Source organism: Martes martes (assembly GCF_963455335.1).
Source record: "Martes martes genome assembly, chromosome: 16".
NCBI classification, from domain to species: Eukaryota; Metazoa; Chordata; class Mammalia; order Carnivora; family Mustelidae; genus Martes; species Martes martes.
Window position 1 is genome coordinate 7,475,344 of NC_137904.1, and position 23,872 is coordinate 7,499,215.

At 58.2% G+C, this 23,872-nt stretch overlaps 1 protein-coding gene across 5 annotated transcripts in view; it reads right to left on the reverse strand.

The window, feature by feature from the left end:
* Window positions 1–21,894, reverse strand: part of KCNJ12 (potassium inwardly rectifying channel subfamily J member 12) — a 56,200-nt gene extending 34,306 nt beyond the window's left edge. For 2 of the 5 annotated variants that reach the window (XR_013968187.1, XM_080826849.1), the window contains exon 1: window positions 5,154–5,436. The gene's annotated coding sequence lies outside the window, so the exon portion shown is untranslated. Of the gene's footprint in view, window positions 1–5,153; window positions 5,437–21,604 lie in introns of those variants that run through there. The other 3 variants (XM_080826850.1, XM_080826848.1, XM_080826851.1) reach the window with 3 other exon arrangements.
* Window positions 21,895–23,872: the final 1,978 nt, after the last annotated feature.

The following is a 23,872-nucleotide window of genomic DNA, read 5'->3' on the forward strand; positions in this document are numbered from 1 at the left end:
CACGGAGTTGGGGTGGGAGCCCTCCTAAGCTGGAAGCGAGTCAGAGGCCTGGGACACGGCAAGGCTCAGAGCTCAAAGCGGGTAAGGTCAGACATAAAGAGCTCAATGCAGCGTCGGGGCCTGAAATACATGCCAACTCCCTCCCCCTCGCATAGACAGATGGCAGGCCAAGGGCTCAGAGAGAAGGTCTGAAAGCTGGCTCTGCTCCCCACGAGCCCCACAATTCTGGGCCAGTGATGTCACTTCCCCAAGGCTCAGTCTTCTTATCTGCAGAGTGGGACAATAATTGCAGCTACCACTGCTGTGAGCACCCTCCATGTATCAGGCACTGGGCATGGCTGACCCGACGCATTCACTCCACACATGTTTGCTGAGCCTCTCTTGCTCACTGAATGCTGCTGGAGGCACTGGGGACACGGTTGTCACAAACTGAACCCAAAACTTTGCACTTCAAGGGCTTGCCTCCCAGTAGGGGAGACAGGCAATACGCAAGACAAGCAAGTGAAACATAATGTGGCAGGTGGCATTAAATTCTACAGAGGAAAAAAACAGGAGAGGGAAGGTGGGTAGAAGGAGGCCATGGTGTTATCCAGGAGAGGCCTCATGGAGGAGGTGGCATTTGGACAAGACCCGAAGGTGGTGAGGGAGGAGGCTGTGTGGAAATGTAGGGAAGAGTGTTTCCAACAGAGGGAGTGGCAAGTGCAAAGGCCCTGAGGCAGGAGCAGGCTCCGTGTGTTGCAGGTGCAGCAAGGAGAAAGGCAGGGTAGCCTAAGGAGAGGAAGGCAGTGGTGAGAAGAAAGGGAAGTACTGAGGATCAGACTGTGCAGGGCCCTGCGGCCACAGCGAGGAGTGCGGCTTTCATTCTGAGCTGGGGTGGGGTGGAAAAAGACCACAGGAGGCTCCTGAGCCTGAGGCAGAGACCAAAGCCCCCAGACCGTGTCAAGTCCACAGCAGGTGTTCAGGCAGCCATAGCCACTCTGAAGGCTTGATTTTGTCATTCTCCAGCTCCTCTCCAAGCCTGAGTCCTCGAAAGAGCTCCAGACCACAGGTGAGGGAAGGAGGAGAGCTGGTTGAGGGTGATGGGTCCCTGGCAGGAGCCAGGGGCTGCTCCCACGGACTCTAGGGCAGCATCAATGCCGGGCCAGGGTGGACTTGCTCCCCAGGATCGCGGAGGACAGGGCTCCCACTCCTATTGGGCTGGGCAAATGGTTCTCCGTCTGGTGTTCCAGGGCTAAAGGCCAACGAGGGGGGTTGGCCCAGGGGTCCCCCAGGTCCCCTTGACCTCACGCTGCCTCCACAGCTGCCACTTCAGCAGCTGGGCAGGAAGACCTGAGCTGTGGCCCATCGGTGGGGGAGGGAGGAGGGGTACCCCGTAGGAGCAGGAGGCCTGTGTCTGAGGCCCTCTCCTGCTGCAGCCCTTCCTGGGCCTCAGTGTCCCCACATGTCCAAGGAGAGGCTGCCCTGGAATGACAGATGCTGAAGGCTCTGGCACCACCAATGTCCACATTCTCCCCCTTCATGGAGTTCCCTTTCCACACCCTGATTTCCGCTCAGATCCCCCTCCACCCTGAAGCTCCCGTTTCTACTCTCCCCTCCCAGGTGTTCTCAGGAGCCTCCCCAGCTGAGGCTTTGATCCCACTTCACAGATGAGCAACCGCACGCTAAGAGAAGTGACTCAGCCACAGTCACACCACGGGCCTCACTCACCTTGGCTGTCTGCCCCGAAGCCTCCTCCCCAACAGTGAGTTTCTTGAGGGAAGGGGCCGGGTCTCCCTCTCTTTGGATGGATAATAGATGATCTCCATCAGTTTATTAAGCACCTTCTGTATGCCACACACCGCAGTGGGGCCCCAGCTGAGGCTGCCCGGGGCTCCAGCCCTAGAGCCCACAGCCCACCACAGGCCCCAGCACCACAGCCACAGTGAGGAGAGAGTTCCCACGAAGGCCTCTGCAGCCAGAGAAAGCAGCCCAGACGCAGGCCCCCTGAGCCCTGCCTGAGCACCTATTGCAAGCCCAGGCCTTCACAAGGTCCCAGGGAGGTGGCAGGAGACATCCCAGGGCACCAGGCAGCGGGTGTCTGTGGAGGGAGGGAAGGCGCAGCTCTGTCTTAGGGGGTTGGGCGGGGGAAGCGCCAGGGCTCAGAATCCGAGGGACGCAGGTTCCAGTCCCTCCCCGTGCCTCCCTGGGCCTCACATCTCCCGTCTGTACAATGGAGCTAAGGCCACCTCTGCACTGGCAGGCCATTAGGAAATTACATCAGGTGGCAGAGTGCTGGGCCCTGAGCCAGCGCCCAGTGAGGGCTCCAGACCCGCCTGCAGCCCCAGCTCCTCTGGAAAATCCGCCTGCCTCGGCCCAGCCCCCCCACCCCACCCCCAAGGCTCCTCTGAAGCCTCCAACCTCCCTGCCCTGCCCGCGGCCCAGTTTCCAGCCAGCTATCTTGCTTTCATCTTCGGCCTTTGCTTCTTCCTCTCACGCAGCCAATTCCCCTGGCACAGCTGGCCTCGGGGACGGAGCCCACACCCACCACACCTTCGAGTGGCTGGCCCGGCCTCCACCTCTCCTGCCACCCCTGAGCTGCCTCCCTCCCAGACTCGTTCAGCCTGTGGCAGGGCTCTGGTTGCAGGCCCCAGGGGAGGGGCAGGTGTGCCCGTGTGTCACTCCCAGCGAAGCCCTGGCGGGCGCCCAGCCACACACACCAGGTGCACCTGTCAGCAGGCCGCTCCGGCCCAGAGCCAGGCCTTGGGAGCAGCGAGACGAACAGTGGGCATCAGGTGGGCTCTGAGGGGGCCCCGGCAGCCTGCAGCCTGGGGCTGGGCAAGGGCCACAGAGGCTGCCAGGAGTGACGACGCAGTTGCTTCTGCCCCAGACATGCGCCAAGGCCTCCGGGTGCCATGGCTGGTGCTGCCAACTGTGGTCCGGGGCACCAGAGGGCTGGCCGGGCCTGAGGAGAGCACCCGCAGGCGGAGTCTGGCCCAGCACTGCAGAACTGCAGGGCACTGCTGTCGCCGCTACTGTTACTCCTCTCCTCACTGCTGTCCCCACTATTTCCCTGCCGCAGGGCCACCAAGGCTACCCTGTTCAGCCTCGGGCAGACACCATGGTCCTGGGACAATAGGCCTGACGGGGCAGCCGCCTGGCTTGGGAAGAGTGAGATGGAGGATTCTGCTCAAACCCCTGACTAGCTGTGTGGCTTTGGGCAAGACCCTGTGCCTCTCTGGGCATATCTTTCGCCCAGCACAGCACAGCTCATGGAATATCCTTCCACCACGTGCCGACCCACACCACATCTCCCTCCTGAGCAATCTGGAAGCCCTAGGGCAGTCTGATGTGGCAGGTGGGCATGATGGCGAGGGGGTCCAGGGACAGGCCAATCAAGTCAGAGCAGTGCCAACGCCTAGCATTTACAGAGTACCCCCTCTTTAGCGGTGCACCCACAGAGAACAGGGGTCTTTCCTCTTGTCTGGCCCGCCGGAGCACCAGTGCTGGCCTCCGGCAGTGCTCACGCAAGTACCTCCCCTTTGCACCCCACTCTCCCTAATGAGTCTTGACCCCACTGAAGGGAGCCCTTCCAAGGTCCCCTTCTCAGAGCTGCCAACATCCAGTCCCCCAGCTGGTTGAAAGGGACCATCAGATAGCTGAGGGCAGACTTCTCTGAGGATTCTCCTCAGGGTCCCAGTGCAAGGAGGGAGGTGATTTTCTCTGAACAGAGGACGGTGCATTCCACATAAGAAAGACCATAAGCCTCCAGTGGGCCTAGGGCTGGGACCTCCTCCCGGGCCATCTCCCTGGCAGCTGCCCAGGGAGGAGGCCCCATGAGGGACCACAAAGGAGCAACCTAGCACAAAGTGAGCCTGGGCTCCCGGCGAGGTAGCGGGATGGACTTTTCTTTGGCATCTAAGGGAGGAGTAAGGGGTAGGCCGGAGGCTAACGCCTTCTGGGTTCTACCTTCGAGGAGGCGGCTGCTGATTTCAGCGGCGGCGTGTGGGTGCCTCCACGATCCTGGGAGACAGAGCCTGTGAACCTGGGTTCCGGGAGGTGGATATGGGGGGCAGGAGGTCCCCAGCACTTTATCCCAGGGCTCCAGCCTGGGCACTGGGAGCAAAGGATAAAGAAGAAACGGTCACAGGCAGTGCAGCACTCCTAGATGGGTACACCCCCTAGGAAATGAGTAACATGGTGGCCCCAAGTCCCAGCAACTCCAGGCTGTGAGGAGACAAGAACCTCCCAGAACAGAAGACCACCTCCAAAGAAACACTTTTCTGTGACCTCCCATTCCAAACACAGGTTTAAAAATATTCATATGACCAGTGCACACTTGCTCAGAACAGGCAGCACAGACATGCGCTGGGGCCTCAACTCCCATGTGAAGCTTCACCACCCCCTCCCAGCAGCTCCCCGCCCCAGGGGTCGCTCCGCTGAGCCCCCACTTTCCGTATCCCGCTTCCCCATTGGGCATCCACAGCAGAGGCGAGAGCGTAGGGGGGACTCCTGCTCTGAAACCCTGGGGGCTTCTCAGCTGAAGGGTCATCCCCTCTGCGATCGAGACTGACTTCTAAAAGCAAAAAGGTGCGGCTTGAGTTGCCGGCTCGCTGGCTAGCGGAAAACACCATTTCCAGAATATTTTTACTCCATTAGAGCACAGGAGGTGGGAAAGAGAAATGACTCCAAGGACCCGGAGATCTGGGGCCTGGGGGCATTTTCGGGGCCACTGGTAGACTGAGTCCCCCTCTTACCCCCCCCCATCCCGGGGTCTCCGGGAAGGTCACGCGTAGGACTGATGCCGCGCTCGAAAGTGCCTCCCCACGCTCCCTCCCGAGCCCCCATGTGCTAGTCAGCCAGAGGGGTACCGAGGGTGCCTCAAAGTTTCCCGGAGCGCCCCCAGGACGAAGGTTAGCAAGGAGCAAAGTTCCCTGGTGGCAGTAGCCGGAGACATGGCAGGGGAAGAAAAGCTCGCAGTCAGCATTTCCTCCGATGGCTCACCAAGGGAGGAAAAAAAAAAAAAAAAACAGAAAACGAGAGGAAGAAAAAAACCCTCCCGCCCCACCTTCCCTGTTGCAGCACCACCTCGTGCTCGCTCCGGGGCCAGAAAGAGGCCTTCGGGGAGCTGGAGTCGGGCCCCCGGGGGGCCGGGCGCCGGGCGGCCGCGCACTTACCTCGGTCAGTGCCCCGGGCGCGGCGCGCTCAGCGTCCTCCGAGCTCCGGGCGGCCGTTCCTGGCCCCGGCCGCCACCGCGCTGGCTGCATCGCCGCCGCCGCCTCAGGGCAGCCCCCGGGGGCGCTCCATCCCGAGGGGCGCGTGGGTCTGGGGCGCCGATCTGCCCACTTCAGCCACGGGTCGGGGGCGCGCGCCTGGACGGCGCCCCCGGCCGCGGGGCGCTCGCTCTGGCCGGCGCGGCTGGCGTCCGTCCCTCCGTCCGGCTGTGAGCGCGGCCGGCCCACCCCCTCCCCCGCCGGCTGTTATCTGATCTCGGGCAGGGCCCGGCGCGCTCCCCTCTACGCCCTGGCGACCCGCGCCTCCCCGCCCGCTCCGGCCGGCCGCGCCAGCCCCTCGCCCCCGGCTACCGTTCCCAGGGAGGCGGTGGCAGCGGCAAGGCCCGGGAAAGGCGGGGAGAGAGGAATGGAGGGCGAGGAGGCGGCTGGAGGCAGAGGCTCGGCGCGCACCCAGCTCCGCGCCCCGCTGCCACCAGAACCCAGCTCGGCAACTCCTCTAACTCTCCGCCGAGAGCACGCCCGCCCCGCGCCGCGCCGCCGCTGCCCCCGCCCACCCGGGCCCGAGCCTGGCCCAGAGCGCCCCCAGCCCCGGGCCGCCCCCCGCACACACACCGCCAGCCACTTGCGCAATGGGGCGCGCGCGCGCACACACAGACACACACACACAGAGGCATGTCCTCCAGGGACACGCGCACACACAGGTGCATGGCCAGCGCACACACAGGCAAGGGAATCTTGCACACGCGCGTGCACACAGCCGGGTACACACGCTCAGGCGTCGGCATACAAGCAGGCAAGATGCACACCCGGACAGGTATGACGGCTGCAGGTGCACAGGTACACACACACTCATACGTGTGCGCCCAGGGTGGTATTTGCACGTGTGCCTCTGTGGACACAGATCCTGGCTTGTACATCATTCCCACGGCATCCTTTCTCTCTGCACACCAGGCATGCACACTCGTATACATACATCCTTTCCCCCTCTTTAATAGCATCTCTCTCCTCCCCATCTTGTGCTGTTTGGCTTCTCCCATCTCCTGCTTTCTCCTCGGTGCTCCTCCCCCCTACTCTCCCTCTCTCTCCCTGTCTCTCTCTCTTTCTCTCTGCTGACTTGACCCCCGTGTGACCCTCTTCTCTTGCCACCCCTGCAAGGCTCAGGCTTTCTTCCTAGCCTGTCCCCACTCGCCCTACCCTCCCAGCCTCCTGGGGCCTATTGTCTGGGCCTCAGATCTCTCAACCTCCCGCCAGGCCCAGGCCTTTCATCCTGGCAGACAGACCTGCCCGGCTGGGCCTTGGCCCAGGAAGACCCCATTTTATCACCAGTCTGACCCTTTGCTCAGCCTTGGGGCCACAGAATTGGGCCAAGGAGGCAGGTCTGTGCCCAGAGCACAGGCCTCAAAGGGCTCCCTGGCCCCCTTGGCTTCCAGCTTCCCCTTTAATGTGAAATATAATTATGTGTCTGCACAGCAGGGAGACTGGCTGCAGGGTTCTAACCGAGGAGGACGGCTCTCTGGCCACCGCCCAGATTGCTGGCTGCTCAGACAGGGCGGTCTGCAGGCCCTACCAGCTCCAGGCGCATGGCCCCAGGCACACAGCCCCAAGCTCCGGGCCCCTGGCAGCTCATAGGTGCCACCTGGCCTAAGCCACCCAGAGAACCCACCGACCTCAGGCCGTCCAGGCTTGTACTGAGAAGCTGTGGAGGCAGGTCACTGCCCCACCCCCCCAGGCCTTGCTCCCAGGTCGTGTCGCCAACTGCGGGTAATAGCAATGCCTGCCTCACGGAGCTGCAGTGAGGGTTACACACACTTAGTGCGGCTCCTGGCTGGGTTCGACAGCTGACATTCCCTGCGAAGTCGAGCTGCATGAGGCTCCATGCTGAGGACCCAGCTTGAATCATTTCACTGTCACTACGACAAGGGGGTGCAGACGCCCAATGGCCCTATTTTACAGGAGAAGGAGCTGAGGCACAGAGAGGTCCCTTGTCTGTCACAGAGCTGTTGAAGGTGGAGCCAGGACTCAGAGCCACACCTGTCCCCAGAACGAGAGCCGTTGCCCCCTCACCTAGACGGCTGCTCTGGGCTGCAGCGGAGAGAAGGGCCATCCCAGGAGATCCCAGCCCAACGCCTCACTCGGCCTTCCCTTGGACACAGTGTCCTGGTTCTCGCCTCCTCCTCGGAGACCAGCCTCCCAGAGGACCAAAAGCACTCAGGAAACTTCTCCTTCTCCCTTGAAGTGACCGAGGAGGGAAGTGATTCAGCTCCCGCACTGTCCCCTGTCCAGTTTCCCAGAGGAGAGAGGCCACAGTTCTACCCCAGGACAAATGGGCCCGAAGGCACTGCTCCCATGAGACTCTGCCATGGGGCCCCCAGAGGAGCTGGGATGCCCCTCAGCTGGGAGAAAGTTCCAGCAAAATGTCTTGGCTAGGGAATGGACAGGAATACCTTGGGGCTCCTCTGTGTCTAGGACTCTGACAGTTCCTGAGACAAGGGTTATCACCAGAGCACCCCTAGACAGAGTCGCCACCGAGAGAGTCACCAAGCGGGGTCTTGCCCCTGGACCCCAAGCCTCCCCCAGAGCCATTATTAGACCCATTGCACAGAGACAGCGAGTGTCTTTTGCCCAGGCTCATCCAGGAAAGAATGTCCGGCAAAGGTGAAAGCCTGACTCCCCAGGCCATTGCTTTTGGGGTCCATATCCCAACCCCCCTACCTGTCGAAATTCAAGTCAGTTCTAAATCATATTCTAGAAGCAGCTGGTACACACCCAACACCCAGGCTTTTCCTGGGCCACGTGGGGCCCCAGCCTCCCTACCGTGCACACAACCATGACCAGAAGCAGGGACTGAGCCACAGAGGAACAGGGGCACATGGGGGATGTCTCTCAGGCCAGCTCACACACCTGCCCCAGAGCTTCCTTGTCTGTGAGCAGAGCGGTTCCTGGCTGCACTAGGGCACTGCCCATCACCAGTGTGTTTGGCGGGGGGCGGCGGTACGGATCACTCCATGCCTCCTTGTGGCATTGAAGGGGACCCAGGAGGGCTGTGCACAGGCACCATGGACACCTCCCTTGCTGAGGTCTCTGTAAAATAACCCCCTTTCACGTAACCGTGAGAGAAGCCAATGAGGTGAATGGGAGATCAGCAGCCTACACACAGTAGGAGTTCCAGGAACGTGGCTAACACCCTTTGACCACGCCCCACTTTGCCCTGATCTGAAATTCTCTCTTTCTTGCGGGTGGGGCAGTCCCTCCCAGCCCTGGACGGGCCACATAGTAGTCGTTCCAGAAATATTTGCTCATCTGGGCATCCTAGGAGCCACAGGCCAGAGGGTCCTGGGACCTCTCACTGCAACCCCTGAAAAGGGAGAGGCCAAAGAGCCCCTTGGCCCACCTGGAGTCACTCCCTCATTTGAGAAAAGTGAGGCCCACAGAGGCAAGGTTGAATCCAAAGCCACAAAGCCATGGGAGGGGGTGGTGGGAACAGGAGGCAGCCCACCAGCTGGGGTTTACTGGTCCGAGGGGGCAGCAGGCTCAGAGCTGCCAGCTCTTGTAATAATCACGTCCCAATCTAACAATGCCGATGCATTTGTGTCAGGCATAAATTGGTCATTGACTGAGATGTGAAAACCAGACTGTCCCTCACCAGTGCAGCTGCACCAGTGCTCCCCAGAATCCTCCTAGCATCTCTGCGTCCTGAGGGTTGCCTCTCCCCAGAAGCCTGCCTGGCTTCCTTCTGCCACACCTAGACCTTGGCCCAGCCCCAACCTCCAAATCAGGAGACCCTTGAAACAACAGAACTCACTACATGCCCAACTGAACCTCCCCCAGCAGAGCAGGTGTGAGGACCAAAGTCCCAGCGGCCCAGGACCTGCCGCCGCACCTCACCCACACCCCTCAGCCTCCCTGTTCCCCCGGGGGCGCACCTGCCAGCCACCCAAACTCTGGGATGCCACCACCTTGATTCTGGTGCTGAGCTCCCTCCCCAAACTGCTCTTCCTTTGGGGGCAGCTCAGGCAGCACCTCCTGGAGAGGCCCCCCAGAGTCCCTCACCTCCTCTTCACCACCACCCCTCATTTTATCTTCTTCCTGTCTGGCCAGTCTCTGAGACATCTTATTTACTGCTGGTCTCCTCCGGGGTTTGTCAGTTCATGAGGACAGGGACAATGTCTGCCTGGTTGTTCACAGCCCAGGGCCTGGCACAGAGTGGTGTGCAGTAAATGTCGGCAAAATGAAAATGAACGGACACAGGATGGAGAGACCCAGACGATCACAGGATGGCTCTCAGCAGAAGCCTTGCCTCCTCCTCCAGGCAGGTGGCCAGGGTCCTGGGACCTCTCACTGCAACAACTGAAAAGGGAGAGAACAGAGCCTAGCACATCCAGGATTTGCATTTCCTGTGGGATGCACAAGGCCCCCTCCCCTTCCCCCACTCAGCCCCCCTCCACCACCACTCAGGCAGTAACAGCAGGGCAGAGCCAGGACCTGGGAGTCCTGCCTTCAGCCTAGGCTCTTCGCACAGTGCCATTTTCCCCTAAGACATCACAGTGATAATAACAATAATGGTGACAGTGGCTGACCCCGTTTACACTCTTGGCCTGAGCCACGCTGTGGGTTAAATGCCCACGTGCATGGACTTACTATGAAGGACCATGTCGTTATTACCCCATCAGTGGGCAGTTAGACGCCCCCACCCCCAGCTGGTAGATGTAGAGATGACGCCCAGACAGGTCTCAGGAAGGGACTGCCTGGGGTGGTTGTGAGCTGCTAGGTGGAGGTCTGCTGGCCAAGTCTGGTGGCCCTTTGTCAGGGGCTGGGGAGGGGTGATGGTGCCTGCCAGAGAGGTCGAGGAAGTGACTCCCCTGCGCCCTCGCAGTCCCCAGGCACCCGCAGGCCCCGGGCTGACCCTGCAGCATTGATTGGAGGAAAGCAGAACTTGAGGAACGGATGGCGGCCCTGGAAACAGGACACTGAGTCCCTCCCGGCCGTCAGGAAGCAGGCATCGATCCACTCGGCCTGACTGACTTACCCCCTTCTGCCTGCACAGGCTCTGACACTCACCCTGGCCACCCGGGCCCCTCCTCCGGGCCTCCCACAGAGCTGCAGCTGTCAGGAGGACGAGCTAATGAAGGCCAGGGAGGGAGCGCCTGGGACTCTGGGCCACGCTCATCCCGCAACTTCCGGGCATCGGGCACTTCGCGTTCTGGAGACGAGACCCTAGAGGCATCAGCGGTCCACGTCCTCCCACGGCTTGGGCCCCTCTTCTGGGAACCGTTCCCTTCGGGGATCTACCCACCCACACACCCACGCATCCACCCGTGCACCCACCCATGGCCCATACTCTCTACCACGTGCTTCTCGGAAGCTGGGACCGTCCCCGCCGCCCAAGGTGAGCCCCTGACCCAGCCCTGGCTGGGAGCTTTACTGTGATTGGTTGAGGATAGACATGTGATCGAAGTCAACCAATGAGAACTGGCCCTAGGACTTTGGCTGGATCAGCTGAAGAAGGAGCTTTAGTTCCCAGGAGAGGAGACCCACCGGGAGGAAGGCAAAGCTGAGACATCGAGAGAAACGATTCCAGACATGCTTCCTTGGGGCCTTTAGATCCACCCCTGGACTTCTGAGTTCTCTGTTGTTCTTGAAATAATCCCCTTTTCAACTTGAGAGATTTTTGAGATGGATTCGGATACTCTGCTCCGTGGCCTCAAGGGGCTGCTGGTGGAGGTCGTGGCTTGAAAGACCAGCAAGACCTCCAAAATGTCTCTCAAACCTTCTGATCCTCTAATCCTCCTCTCTAACATGGGGTGCTTGAGAGCCACCCGGCAGAACCACGTGGGGGACAAGCATGCAGGTGCAGGCAGAGTATTTTCTCCCTCCCTTCCCGGTCGCTTTCTCCCCTCCCCGAAAGGCACAGGAAGACGGGCAAGGCCTGCAGGCCCCAGTATGACAAGAATAAAGGGCAATAAAGCGAGGGAGGGAAGTCACTTCAGCCTCTCAGAGTTAAAAATAGCTTCCCCCAAGGAGGCCTCCCTGCTGGGATAATCCGGCCAATTACCCAGCCCCATCCACCCTGGTGGGCACTGCCTGCCTCTTCCCTGTGCCCCCCTCATTGCGGTCCCCACATGGGGCCGTCACTCCCTGCCCCCATGACCAGCCCCTTTGCCCTCAGCAAGGGAGCAGGGCTTGAGCCCTGGGACTCAGTTTCATCTTCTCCGATTTGGGCCTGACTTGGAAACTGAAAGATATCCGTAAGGCCTGGCAGTGGAGAGCTCACTGGCCATGATACCCTGTCGCCCTTGCCACCCTGCCGCAGAAGGAATCGAGAAGCAGAAGAGGGTCTGCCACGTGATCCTAGGTATGTCAAGAAAATCTACAGATACTTTTGGATTTGCAAAGCAAAAGTCTGGTGAAACTGCTGGTGGGGTGCCCTCCGGGGAGGGGGGCCTTGTTCCTCACTCACTTCCGTGTAGAGGCAAATGTCTATACCTGCTTCCTGAGCACTCCAGACTCAGGACCACCTGGCGGGGTCTCTGCTCCTCAGCAGGCCCTCAGCCTCCGTTCTGAGGTGAGAGACTCACTGGCACGTGTGTGACACGTGGGACCCTTAGACAGCATCGGGTCTGTTTCATTCAGACTTTGTGCAGAAAGCATTTATTGCTTCAACATTTTTTTTTTTTTTTGGTTAAATTATCTCATCAATGTAATAAGCCTGACAACTCAGCCACAGGGTGGACAACCTTCCCGGTGTCCTGAGGTCCTTTCCCAGGAATCAGGGGAGCTTGGATGCTCCTATTTAAAGAGCACCCACAGCCTGGGCCATTCTCAGGGATGGGGGAGGGGGGAGGGGTGGTGAGACCACAGTCCTGGATCCTCAGCTCTTGCCTCCTCCCCCCACCCCGAGCCTCAGTTTCCTCAGCTGTAGAAAGGTCATGACACTCCCCTAGTTCCTTGCCCAGCACCTAGGAGGTCCCCCAGTTATTCATTGGATGAGTGATGGATGTTGTAGATCTCTGGGGGGATGGCTCCCCGAAAGGGCCCAGCACTGCAATACACACACAGCAGGTGCTCAGTGAAAAGACCTCCTCCCCAGGTGCCCCACGCTCTGCGGCTGGGTCCCACGCCTCCTCTAGGCGACCACAACCTCCCTGGCTTCCCCATCGCAGCTCTCCTGGACCCTTGTGCCTTACCAATCTGGCCTCTCCCTCAAACTGGGGGTCCTTGAGGGCAGAGGGGGCTTCTCTCCTCTCCTTCCCCATGCACGTCCCACTTCTGGCTCCCAAGTCTCCCTCTCTATCCGCATCAGCACCACTGCCCTGCCAGCAAGCAAGACCCTGACGTTTCACCCACAATCTGGTGACAGCTGGCCAAGTTAAGAAGATAGATCCCTTTATCCCAGGAATTCCACATCATGGAATTTATCCCACTGATCTGCTTACACAGGGTACCAAGAAGGACATCCAGTTCACCACTTGCAGTAGGGACAGGCTGCATGGCATCACCAGGGAATGAAAACCCAACACAGCACGAGTGTAGCAGGGCAGTGCACGGCTATGGAGAGCAAGGACCCAGACCCCACGAGGACAGAGGTCTGGCCTGGTTGACCACAGGGCAGCACTTAGCTCCTGAAATATTTGTTGAATGAATCTAATGGGGAAAGTTCTGTAAGATGGAGTGGGAAAGCATGATGTGGAAGAGGGGATGGATGCCATCACCGGGATTTTTTTTTTGGTCGATACACACACACACACACACACACACACACACACACACAGGTGTTTGGTAGAATGTTCTGGAAAGAGACATCAGAAACTGGCTATTGGGAGGAGACCTCAGGGTTGGGGGAGCAGGAAGGAAGCAAACTGTTCTCTGTAAGTCTGTTGTATCTTTATACCATGTTCAAGGATTCCAATGTGCCTCCCTAGAGTCATTAATTTTTAAAATAGCCCAAAGCTGAGGGTAAAGGGAGACTTCCTCCTCCTGGGGCTCCCCATGGCCCTGGGAGGCTGGTCCAGAAAGCTGTCCCAAATGACTCCCTTCCATTTTTCCATGCTGACCAGTTCCTTCTTGCTCCGGACTCCCCATGGAGCTGCCCGACCCCGTCCTGTCTGTGGTGATTAATGAACACTCTGTGATGACCTGAATCTCACAGAAACTCCTCAGAGACTGCCTCGCCTTGTGCCCATGTACCGGGAGGACTTGCTGGAATGAGAGGCCTGCCTGGCTCCCCCCAGGAGGCATAGCGGGTCCTGCCACCACGCCTTTGCCCACGCCGTTTCCTTGGCCCTGAGCGCCCTCCTTCCTCCCATTTTGGCCCATTTAAATCTTCACCATGGGTCTGATGCTGTTCTGTGTCAAGGTATCTGGTCCTAGAACTGGAGGAAACTCTCCCCCTGGGCAGGCATATCCACAGCACGGGGCAATTAGCATCGACTCCATTTAAAATCCATTAACCTGCCCAGGGATGGGGATGATAAATATAGAGCCAATTGTAAATCCAGAGAGCCCAGCCTGGCCCCAGGGAACGTCCCTTCTGATCACAGAGGATTCAACAATGACCCTTCAAATGAGCCAAACAAATGAGCCAAACTCCTGCGTGGTTAGGAGGTGGGCAGCCCAAGCTCTAGGGTCAGACTGACTTGGGTTCAAATCCTGATGCCAACACTCACTCGCTGTATGACTTTGAGCAAACGACTTAACTTCTCTGTGCCTCAGTTTACTCCCTGCCACATGGGGACCACACGAGTGGCTGCCTTGTGGGGCAGTGAGAAGGATTCGCGAGAAGGATTAGTCACCCAGTGTCGAGAGCAGTGCCCGGCCTCATGAAGAGCCCTGATGGTCACATGTCCCCCCATTCACCAAATGCGGTATTATTGGGGTGGCCACTGTGACACTCCCCGAGCACAGGAGCAGATGAGATGAGGAGGAACTCCCTGTCCATGTATGGGAACAGGGGGAAATATCACTATTTTTACCAACCTCCAGGTGAAATGTGGTGTTTCCTTCAACTACAATGAGGCAGCAAACCATGGTATCTGCAGTGGTGGAGAATTTTGCCCCCCAAGGAAGGTCACAGATGTGGTCAAATTCCTCTCCTGGGTATGCAGGACATCACTAATGTTCACTTTCTGAACATCACTAATGCTCATCTCTGGCCTGAAAGTATGGTTGGGATTAAAGGAGCCATTCCACTTTACCATCAGTGCGTTCCTAAAGAAGAACATATTTACCAAAGCGCGGAAGTGCGTTTTAACTATTGTGACGACTTACTCCTTTGGGGTCCCGTGAGATATTGGATGCATGGAAGACCAGAATTCGGAGGAAGGGTCCAAGACACAGAAAAGGGCCAGAGGCCCCCAGAGGAATGACGCCATCGTGGTGCACAGCCCCTTCCTACAGACACCGCAGGACCCCAGGCCTGGACCTCTCAGCCCCTGCTGTGGGTCCACACCCCTGCCCCTCCTCATTCGGGCTTTGCACATACATCTGCACAAGGTCCGGTGTCTTACAACCTTTTGGAGGTTCAGACCAAGAAGGGGATGTGTCAGCTCTGGACCAGGGGTCTGAAAAAGGGTGTTGTAGTTGAGGGGGGCTTCACCTCTCTGTGCCCTGAGAGGCCACATACATTCACCCCTGGAACCTTGATTTCCTCATTTGCCGGGAGGGTCCCGTCCTTGCCATCCACAGGCCTCAGTCCCTGCCCAGAATCCTGGTTCAGCCTTCCACTGCCTCTGGCCCAGAGGCCCTTGCAGGCCCGCCACCTCTGATCTCTGAAACTGTCACTAAGAAGACAGGGAGGAGGTGACCAGAAGAGCTGGCCAGGAGGAGGCTAGAAGGGCAGGGCGAGGCTGTGCACGGCACGGGCTCTCACACTGGCAACAGAGGTTTTGTGGAGAAAGAGGCCATTCGTCACATCCCCGAAGCTGGTCGCTTGGCTGGACACGGTGGCAGGGAACCCCCAGGATCTTGGGGAGGACCAAAGACATCAGTGTGTTTCAGCTCATCCCCAGGACCGGCACACTGACGTCTCCAGGCATCTTCTCTACCTACGTCTCCATACCCATTAGAGCATTTTTTGCCATTTTATGGGTGAAGGAAACTGAGTCACGGAGCTCTTCAGTCCAATGTCACACAGCCATGAACAGCCATGAAGTGGTTGACTCGGGGCTAAATGGTCATAACCGAGGTGCTGTGCTCCCTTCCAGGGGATAGTAGTTTATGGTTTCAAGTTCCTCCTAGATCTCTGGTGCCTGATGGCCCACCGTACAGTAAGCATGGGGGCAGGGAGGGTGTGCAGGGCAGGGGGAGTGGTGAGGACAAAGGGCTGGTGGGAGGAAACCACACACAGCTGCCCTGGAAGGTAGTGAGCACCACATCACAAGAGGTGTCCAAGTACCAGAGGGCCTCTGTTTCTGGGTAACAGGCCTGGATGACAGGGCAGGGGCTCTGGTCAGCTTGTCCTGGGTGTGTGAGGTGGCGGGGGGGGGGGCGGGGGTTGCCGGAGATCAGGCCCATCCAGCTATTGCCCCGAGGTCAGTGCCCGGAGCTGGGGCACCATTGTCCCGGGATCCCTCCCGGGCCTTCGGCCTAGCCAGGGCTTAGGCACAAAATGGGTGCAGTGAGGGAAGCAAGATGGGGAATTCAGGGCTTCGTGTCAGCACATAGCTCTTGCTGGGTGAGGCAGTCGCCGCCCCTCCTGCCCAGGCCCCCCATCCCAGGGCCGGCCCCTCTCAGCCTCTCCCGTCTCGGGGGCTCAGAAGGTTAGACACACTGCTACCCCCCAGCATTACTGCGGGAGGGCAGTGGGAGGTTGAGAAAGGATTTTTATCATTTTGCTTATGAAACAATTCCAGTTGATCCCAGGGTATACAGTACACATCCTTAGGGCTTTCTGCCTTGGGAACAACTTGGACCGCACCCCGCTTCCGAGTGGAAACGATGAAGTTTCTATACGTGACGTTGGCCGTGCTGTGGGCTTGGTGCGGCCATGTAGCCGCTTCCAGGCACGTGCCTATGTACGCATCCTCAGTGGCCCTCTGGCTTTGGAACTGGGAGCTCAGGTTTGGGGTGTCAGGTCCCAAGCTGGGTGTTGACGGGGAAGCTGTCTGCCAGCTTGCCCCCCACGTGCCCCTGGGCTCCTAATGCCAGCTCTGGCCTGGGACCTGGTACAGGGAAGTCACCGGATCCCTGCAGTCTCCCCAGGGGCCACCAGGGCTGGTATGGAGTTGTTGGAGGGGAGTAGGACTCAGCCACTAAAGGGCCCAGGAGAGGGGCTGCTCCCATGGCGAGAAAAACAAATGTGCCCTTCTTCACACAGCAGTTTGGGAAGCGGTTAAAACCCTCTGCTCTAAACCCTCCCGGGCCTCCCCGCTGAGCCACAGCCTCAAGGCCCCCCACTACCCTTCATCTTATCTCCCATTCCTCTCCTCAGCCTCCTCGCTGTTTCCCACACACACCAGGACCTGTCAACCCCAGGTTGCTTCCCCTTCCCTCTCCCTTTGCCAGAATGTTCTTCCCCCAGATCCCGGCAAGTCTCACTTTTTCACTAAACTTGGGTCTTTGTTCTAAGATCTCTTCTCAGGGTTACACTTTCCTGTGCGCTTATTTTAAATTATACCCCCTCTCCTGTCCATCCTTCCCCAAATTTACTTTTCTAACACTTCTCTCCTACTTCTCTCTCTCTCTCTCTCTCTCTCTCTCTCTCTCTCTCTCTCTCTCTCGTCTGTAATTTACTTATTTGTTATGTTAATTGTCTCTCCCTGAAGACAGGAATGTTTGTCTGTTTCAAGCACTGCTGTCTCCCTAGCGCACAGAACGCTGGCCAGGAAAATAAATCTTTGTTCGAAAAACAGAATCTTTCTAGCAAAGCTGCGAGGTAGACATCTGCTTTCCCGTTTCAAAGAGAAGGGAACTGGCGCGCCTGGGTGGCTCAGCCCGTTAGGTGTCTGACTCTTAATCTCGGCTCAGATCTTGATCTCAGGGTTGTGAGTTTGTGCCCCAGGTTGGGCTACACACTGGGCATGAATCCTACTTAAAGAGAAGGGAACTGAGGCTCAGAGCAGTGACCTGCCTAGGGTCCCTTGGAGGGACAAGGCAGAGCTGGTTGGAATCATCGTCAGCAGAAGCTCCCTACCCTACCATGTGCCAAGCTCTTTGCATTCATCATCTCACTGGGGATGAGGACACCCAATTTCCCTTATCAGGCACCAAGACCCAGAGCAGTGGGGCCTGGGTCCGCAGGGCTGGCTGGGCCTTAGGCCTGGGGTTCGTGCTGCTGGCTGGAACGGGCTCTCTTCGTCTGTGATGAGTCATGCCAGTCCTCCTCCCACCCACACCCCCTGCCCCATAGCGGGGCTGCTGGGTGCCAGCGGCGTGTGGAGGACTGGGGGTGAGCTGCTCTTGTCCTCACTTCTCTGGGGCCCAATATATCTCTCAACATCAGGTGGGACCCAACAGGTCTGCACAGACCTCCTTCTCCAGAGGCCAGCTGGTGGGATCTCAGAGAGCCCCAGGTGGGTTGCCCGCTCCCCGAGGGTACTCACTTATGTGGTAGGAACCTTGTCCTGAACAGCAAGGGTGCCCTGAAGGCCAAGCTGATCTGGGGACAAATCTGGCTTCAACCTCTCCTCAGCAGGGAAGCCATAGCGAGTCATTTCACATCCCTTAAACTCAGTTTTTCCATCTGTAAAATGGGGACATAAATGCTCCCTTCATACGGTGGTGATGGGAATGAAACGAGATGGATTATGTGATGTGTGGGAGGAGCACTCCAGAAACACACAGGACATGCTCCTTGTTCCTCGGCAGCGGCAGCAGCACCAGCACCATCATGCTAGCCGTCCGCCCCCCGCTGACTGACCCGTCCATCCATTCCTGCATCAACTCGTTTCCCACCTAGTCACCCATCTGTCCATTCACCTACCTCAAACTTACCTGGGTCTTCACCCTCAACACTGGACCCAGCAGAGTCCTTGGGGCTCGTGTGCTGGAAGAGGAGGACTGCTGCCCATGCTCACCCCTTCCCAACCTCTCCAGCCAAGCCTAGCCTGGCAACACTGGAGCAGCACCGCGGGCACCAAGTTAATCGCTCATTCATTCAGGTAGGATGTGTTGGGCCCCGCCGTGTGCCAGTCACTGTGCCAGCTGCCGAGACAGAGTAGTCAACAAAACATACAGAATCCTTGCCCTTGGGCAGCTGGGGCCCTAATGCAGGAGACAGAATAAACAAGCTAAGTGAGGGATTAGAATATTAGGTATTATGGAGAAAAATAAACCAGGGTGAGGGGGGGTGGGCTGGTGGGGGTGCAATTTTTGGTTGGGCCACAAAAATTTTACTGAGAAAAGACCTGAGGCAGGTAAAGAAGGAGCCATGAGGATATCTAGAGAAAGAGTGGTCCAAGCAGCAACAACAGCATGTGCAAAGGCCCTGAGGTATGACTTATCTGGTGAGTTCTGGGAGAAGCAGAGAGAGCAAAGTCAAGAGCCAAGGAGGGTTGTGTCAGGAGGTCATGGGGACACTTGAGGCCTTTGGAAGACTTTGTCTTTTTATCCTAGAGAGGGTGAGACATGGGGAGGTTTTGACCAGGGGGTGACCTGAGCTGAGGGTCCTTTTGACCTTTCAAAAGGGAGACAGGAGAGGCCTCTGGAGCAAAGAGGTGAGCCTGTCCAGGAAGCCCCCAACCTCCTCCCCCAAGACCCTGACGTGGCTGTGACTATAATTGTGGATTAAATGTGGAAGGAGTCTCCCTCCCCGACCTGACTGAAGGGCAGAGCCTGTTTCTGTCCTGTTGTCCCCAGCACTCACCATGAGGTCTGCTGCAGAGCAGGAGCTGGGGAAACATTTACTGATCTCTGGAAGCGAGGGAGGGAGGAAGGCGTGATGTAAGCAAGAATAAATGAACAGAGGAATGAATGAAGGAGTGAGTGAGCGAGTGAGTGAGGACAGAGCTTGGGGGCTCTGCTCCTCCTCTTCCTCTCTGCCTCTCCCCTGACCTCTCAGGCACCCACTGCCCACCTATACAGTTGGATGGTGCCGTCAACCCAGGGCTGCAGGCCAGGGGGTGCCTCGCCCCCTCAAGAAGCCCCTTGGCTTTCATGGCCCCCTGAGGACAGCACCCCCTCCTCTGCCGAGTCCTGTTCCTGCTCCTTTCCTGCCCCTGCAGCAGCTGCCTCCAGAATCCTGATCCTAGGCCAGGGGGGGATGCTGGGAAGAACTCCAGGCAGCCCACTCCTGCCTCTGAGAAACTGTGCTGTACACACACACACACACACACACACATTTCCATTGGCCCGTCCAGCCACTCTCAGTATCCCTGAGCCTCTGTAATGGGAACTCAGCTCCCTGGGGACCTCACCTTGGCTCCAGGACCATGGAGGCAATTAACATGTCCATTTCAGAGATGGGGAAGTGGAGGCCCCTGGGGCCTGCTCTCAAGAGCACTGAGCCATGATTTGGCCTCAGGTTTCCATTTCCCAGCCCCTGTTCTATCCCTAGACATACTTGTGAAGGCAAACTGTATGTTTTAAAGTAGCTCGAAATTTAAAATTTCTACTGTAAAATGGAAGCAACAGTATCTGCTTTCTGTCACTCACCCTGACCACCTGCCCCGGGCCAGGCCTTGCTGGAGGTGGAGCCCCGGCAGGTTATCTGATCTCTGGCCAACAGCTTGGAAAGCTTCTCTGGGCCTGTGGCTCGCCTCTGGGCACTGCAGATCCTGGTCCCTAGAGCTTGAGCATTTCAGAATCCCAAAGCTTCAGTCCGACCCCCCACTGGCTACATGAGTTACCTGAGGCCCTGGCTGGGGCTGATTTACCCAAGGACTCACTAGACACTGCCTGCCGGCCAGGCAGACAAAACACACAGGATGGTCACCGAGGAGAAAACAGCCGAGGCACACCTCAAAAGATGATAAGTTTTTCAGCTATAAACAAAAGGAGGGTGAGGATCCAGGCAGCAGAAATGGCAAAAGCCAAGGCCTGGAGGCAGAAACCTCCCAGGCCCAGTTAGCTGAGAGGTGCTGATGGGGGCACCGGGAGGGCCCGTGGAGGGTCAGCAGGGCAAGTCCCAGAGGACCACCGAGGCCCGCAGAGCTGGGACTTTCTCCGGGACAGCGATGGGGAGCGATGGAGGGAGGCCCAGACAGAGACAGACGTTGCCCTGTGCTTCCCAGGGCGCCCGTCTTTCCCTGCCCTCAGCACCCCAAATCCCTGGAGTCCATCCCCCTTTCCCCCCTATCAGGGCCAAGGTGGGAGGGCCTGTCCGCTCCTGGAGGCTCACCAAAACGTCGCCTGGGGCCTGGATTCCTCATCCGTGGCCCATCACGGGAGTGAGTGGGGGGCAGGGGGACCTGGCACGCAGCCGGCTCCTCACAGCCAGGAGAGAGGACCTCCGTCCCTCCCGCCCCCCACAGCAGCACCCCACACATCTTGCAGCTTTGCAAATGTTTGTGGCTCTCTCCTCACACTGGCGGGCTCATTATAAAATAATTGAGCACTTGTAACAGTTTTTCTCCTCGAGGATCCCAATTAAGACATCACTTTACGCTCTTCCTCCCTTGAAGACCGTCTTCGGCTCCCCTCCCCTCGCAGGCCAGGCAGGCAGTGGCTAAAAATACTGTGCCAGGCGCTGCTCTCTCCGCCTTCCCACCCCTCCTCTCCCGCCCTGCCCGCCCCGACTTGGGCCCTGAGGGGATGCAGGTTGCCTCGCTAAGCCTCAGTTTCTTCATCCACGAAATGGGAAGAACAATGGCATGCATCTCCTCAGGTCCTCATCAGAAGCAAACAGAGTAATACTGTGAAGTACTTTGCACAGGACACTCTGGGTCACAGGGTCCCCCCTTGCTTCGAGGGACTGGGTGATCTTGTCTTTTAGCAGCTGGCTATTTGTATGGCCACCGAGACATCTGGGGCAGGGGACAGGTGGCAGGAGCAGGATCGCTTGGGGGACAGCTCAGCTCAGACTGTTGAAGCTGGAGCACAGGGAGACTGGGATGGGGGCGTGGGGGTGGGGGGGTGGCAAGGGTGGGGCCCTGGGGGCTGAGGCTGCCCGAGAGGGATCAGGTCCCCGTGAGCTTCCTGCCAGCTTCGAATGCCAAGATTCTCTGAGGCTCCTAATTCTAGTTCTAATTAGGAGAGTCTAATTCTAAGATTCATGAGGCTTCTAATTCCTGGTGACTCAGACTGCAAGCAGATCCGCGTCCATCCCTCCCCTCAGTGTCCCCGCCCGCCCCGTGCCTGTGCCGGCTGGAGCGCAGTCACAGCTCACCACAGCCATGGGACCCTCGGAAGCCGGGACCAAATCACGTCCCTCCCTGCCCTGGATCCTCCAACAGCTGTCCTTTGCACAACAAGAGGAATCCAAACTGCTGGGCTCCCCTTACGGCCTCCCCTTGGGATCCTACCTCTTTCCTCCAGAACCGCCGGCTTCCTCTTCCTCCCCACAGGAACTTTGCATGTGCTGCTCCTGCGGCCCAGAACATTCTTCCCCGTCCTCTCCGCTTCCCAGGCTACTTCTCATCAACCAGGCCCCAGCCCCAAGGCCCCTTCCTCAAGGAGGCCCCCCAAATCCTCCAACTATAGCAGCCACATCATGTTCTGTCTCCCCCGAGGCCCTTTCCTTCTGGGAACTTGTCCCATTTGTTCCTTCGCGTGTTCCTTTTCCATCTCCTCCACTGGAATGTTGGTCTCTCTCGCTGCTGTCTCGGGGCCTGGCGTACAGTGAATGCTCAATCAATATATGTTGGGGAGTGAATGAATTCTGTAATTAGGAGAGGCTAAATCTTTGCCCTCCCGGCCAAGGTCTGATGTTTTGTAAGCTCAGTCGATGTTTGTTGATCTACTGACTGACCGGACACATCTCCTGGATAAAAGTCACTTCACATACGCCGGGAGGGAGAAAGCAGAACACAGCAACAGCTCCTATTGGGCAAGGGGCAGAGGAGACTTCGTGCCAAGGGGTGGGCCCATGGCCCACACCTCTCACTGGCCATCACCACCTGCTCCGTGGGTCCAGCCACCAGCTCACCCCTGCCAGGGTCTCCCTTGCCATTGACCCCCACTGCTCTGCAACGGCCAGCCACAATGTTGCACGGGCTGACCAGGCCTTGACCTTGAATGGGACCTCTGAGACCTGTTGGTGTGAGGTCCCAGAAGCTCTGCCAGGAAGCACCAGGAAGGTTCTGAGGCCGGAGGTGGAGGGGGTTGGGGTGGGGGGAGATGGAGCTAATAGGCTACTAATGGGCCTCACAGCTGAGACCTGGTGACCCCTGGTCCCCTAAGGGCTATCATAGTGGTAATGGGACTGAGGGACTCCCTCCTGCAGCAGACCCTCCCCTCCTGGTCCAAGGTCATCATGGCTGCTAAGTGCTTAAGTGGCAGGGAGGAAAGGGAAAAGCAAGCACCCCTCCTCCACCCTGGCACTCGGGAAGCTTAGGGAGCCTAGAAACTGGATTAGAATATGGGGGAAGGGCGTCACAGGTGGACAAACTGAGGCTCAGAACACAAATCTGTTCCCGTTCACGCCCCCATGATCAGCCCCATGATCATGGCTTGCCTCTCTCCTCCAGGCTGCAGAACCCCAGTCACAGACCGCTGGAAATAGCTCCCAACCCAAGGCAGAGAGAGACGGCTGGACAAAGTCACCCACTGGGCATGGTAGGCACATTCCTAGAGTCCCCAAGTTTCTAGGATCAATGGCGGAAGCCGTGAGTGGAGAGACAAGACAGGTTGGCAGGGCCTTGAAGCCCCACTGAGTTTGAAGTTTGGTTTGGATCTGTCGTTTGTGCTGGGAGTTGGAGTCAGATGCTAGAACAGTCTCTGGAGACAAGAGATGAACGCAGAGACTGATGCAGTAAGTGATGAGAAAGAAAACAGATCGACATATGGGCGGATGGACAGAATGCTGGCGGTCAGTCGAGAGCAGGTGGATTGGGAGGGCTGGCTGGCTGGGCGGATGGGTGGGTGGGTTCATGGGTGGGTGGGTTCATGGGTGGGTGGGCGGACGGATCAGCAGAGAGGTGGGTAGGCGAGAAGGTGGACTCAGCTGGACAGAGGCACAAGTGGGGAGTGGATAATGAACAGACTAAAATTCGTCTTTATACCAATGCAGTCAGAATACGATTTTTAGATTTTTCATGGAGGAAAGAGCTCATGGAGGCAAGGGTACCCTTGGTGCTTGACAGTCACTGCGTGTCCCTGGGGAAGGCCTGATGACCTGCTAGGGGCCCTGTTTTACCACTCTCCTCTCTCCAGCCTGGCTCAGCCTCTCAGAGATCTCACGTCCCCCACCTCCAGGTCCAAGCTCAGGCTGTCTCTTCTGCCGGGGATACTCCAGAACCCACAGTGCCCGCATCCTCCTCCGGGGAGGGGTCTTCAGGGCTGGCTTTGGGCCTCATCTGGGCTCCTGCAGGCCTTTGGTCTCGTGTTTGAAACAGTCTTCACCCAGATGTGTGCCCTGCGCGTAATCATCTCTCCACAGGGACTGGAGCCCTAGGGAACTGGGGAAACAGCTCCGGTCACCCTGATGTTTCTCAGACCCTGACCACCTGCAGGTCCTCTTAATGGCCTCTTATCATCCTGGGGAGGAAGACCCTGGCACTGTCCCCACTTTCCTGATGTGGAGACTGAGGCACAGCCAGGTGACCGGCTCCAGCTCAGTAAGTGGTTGGACC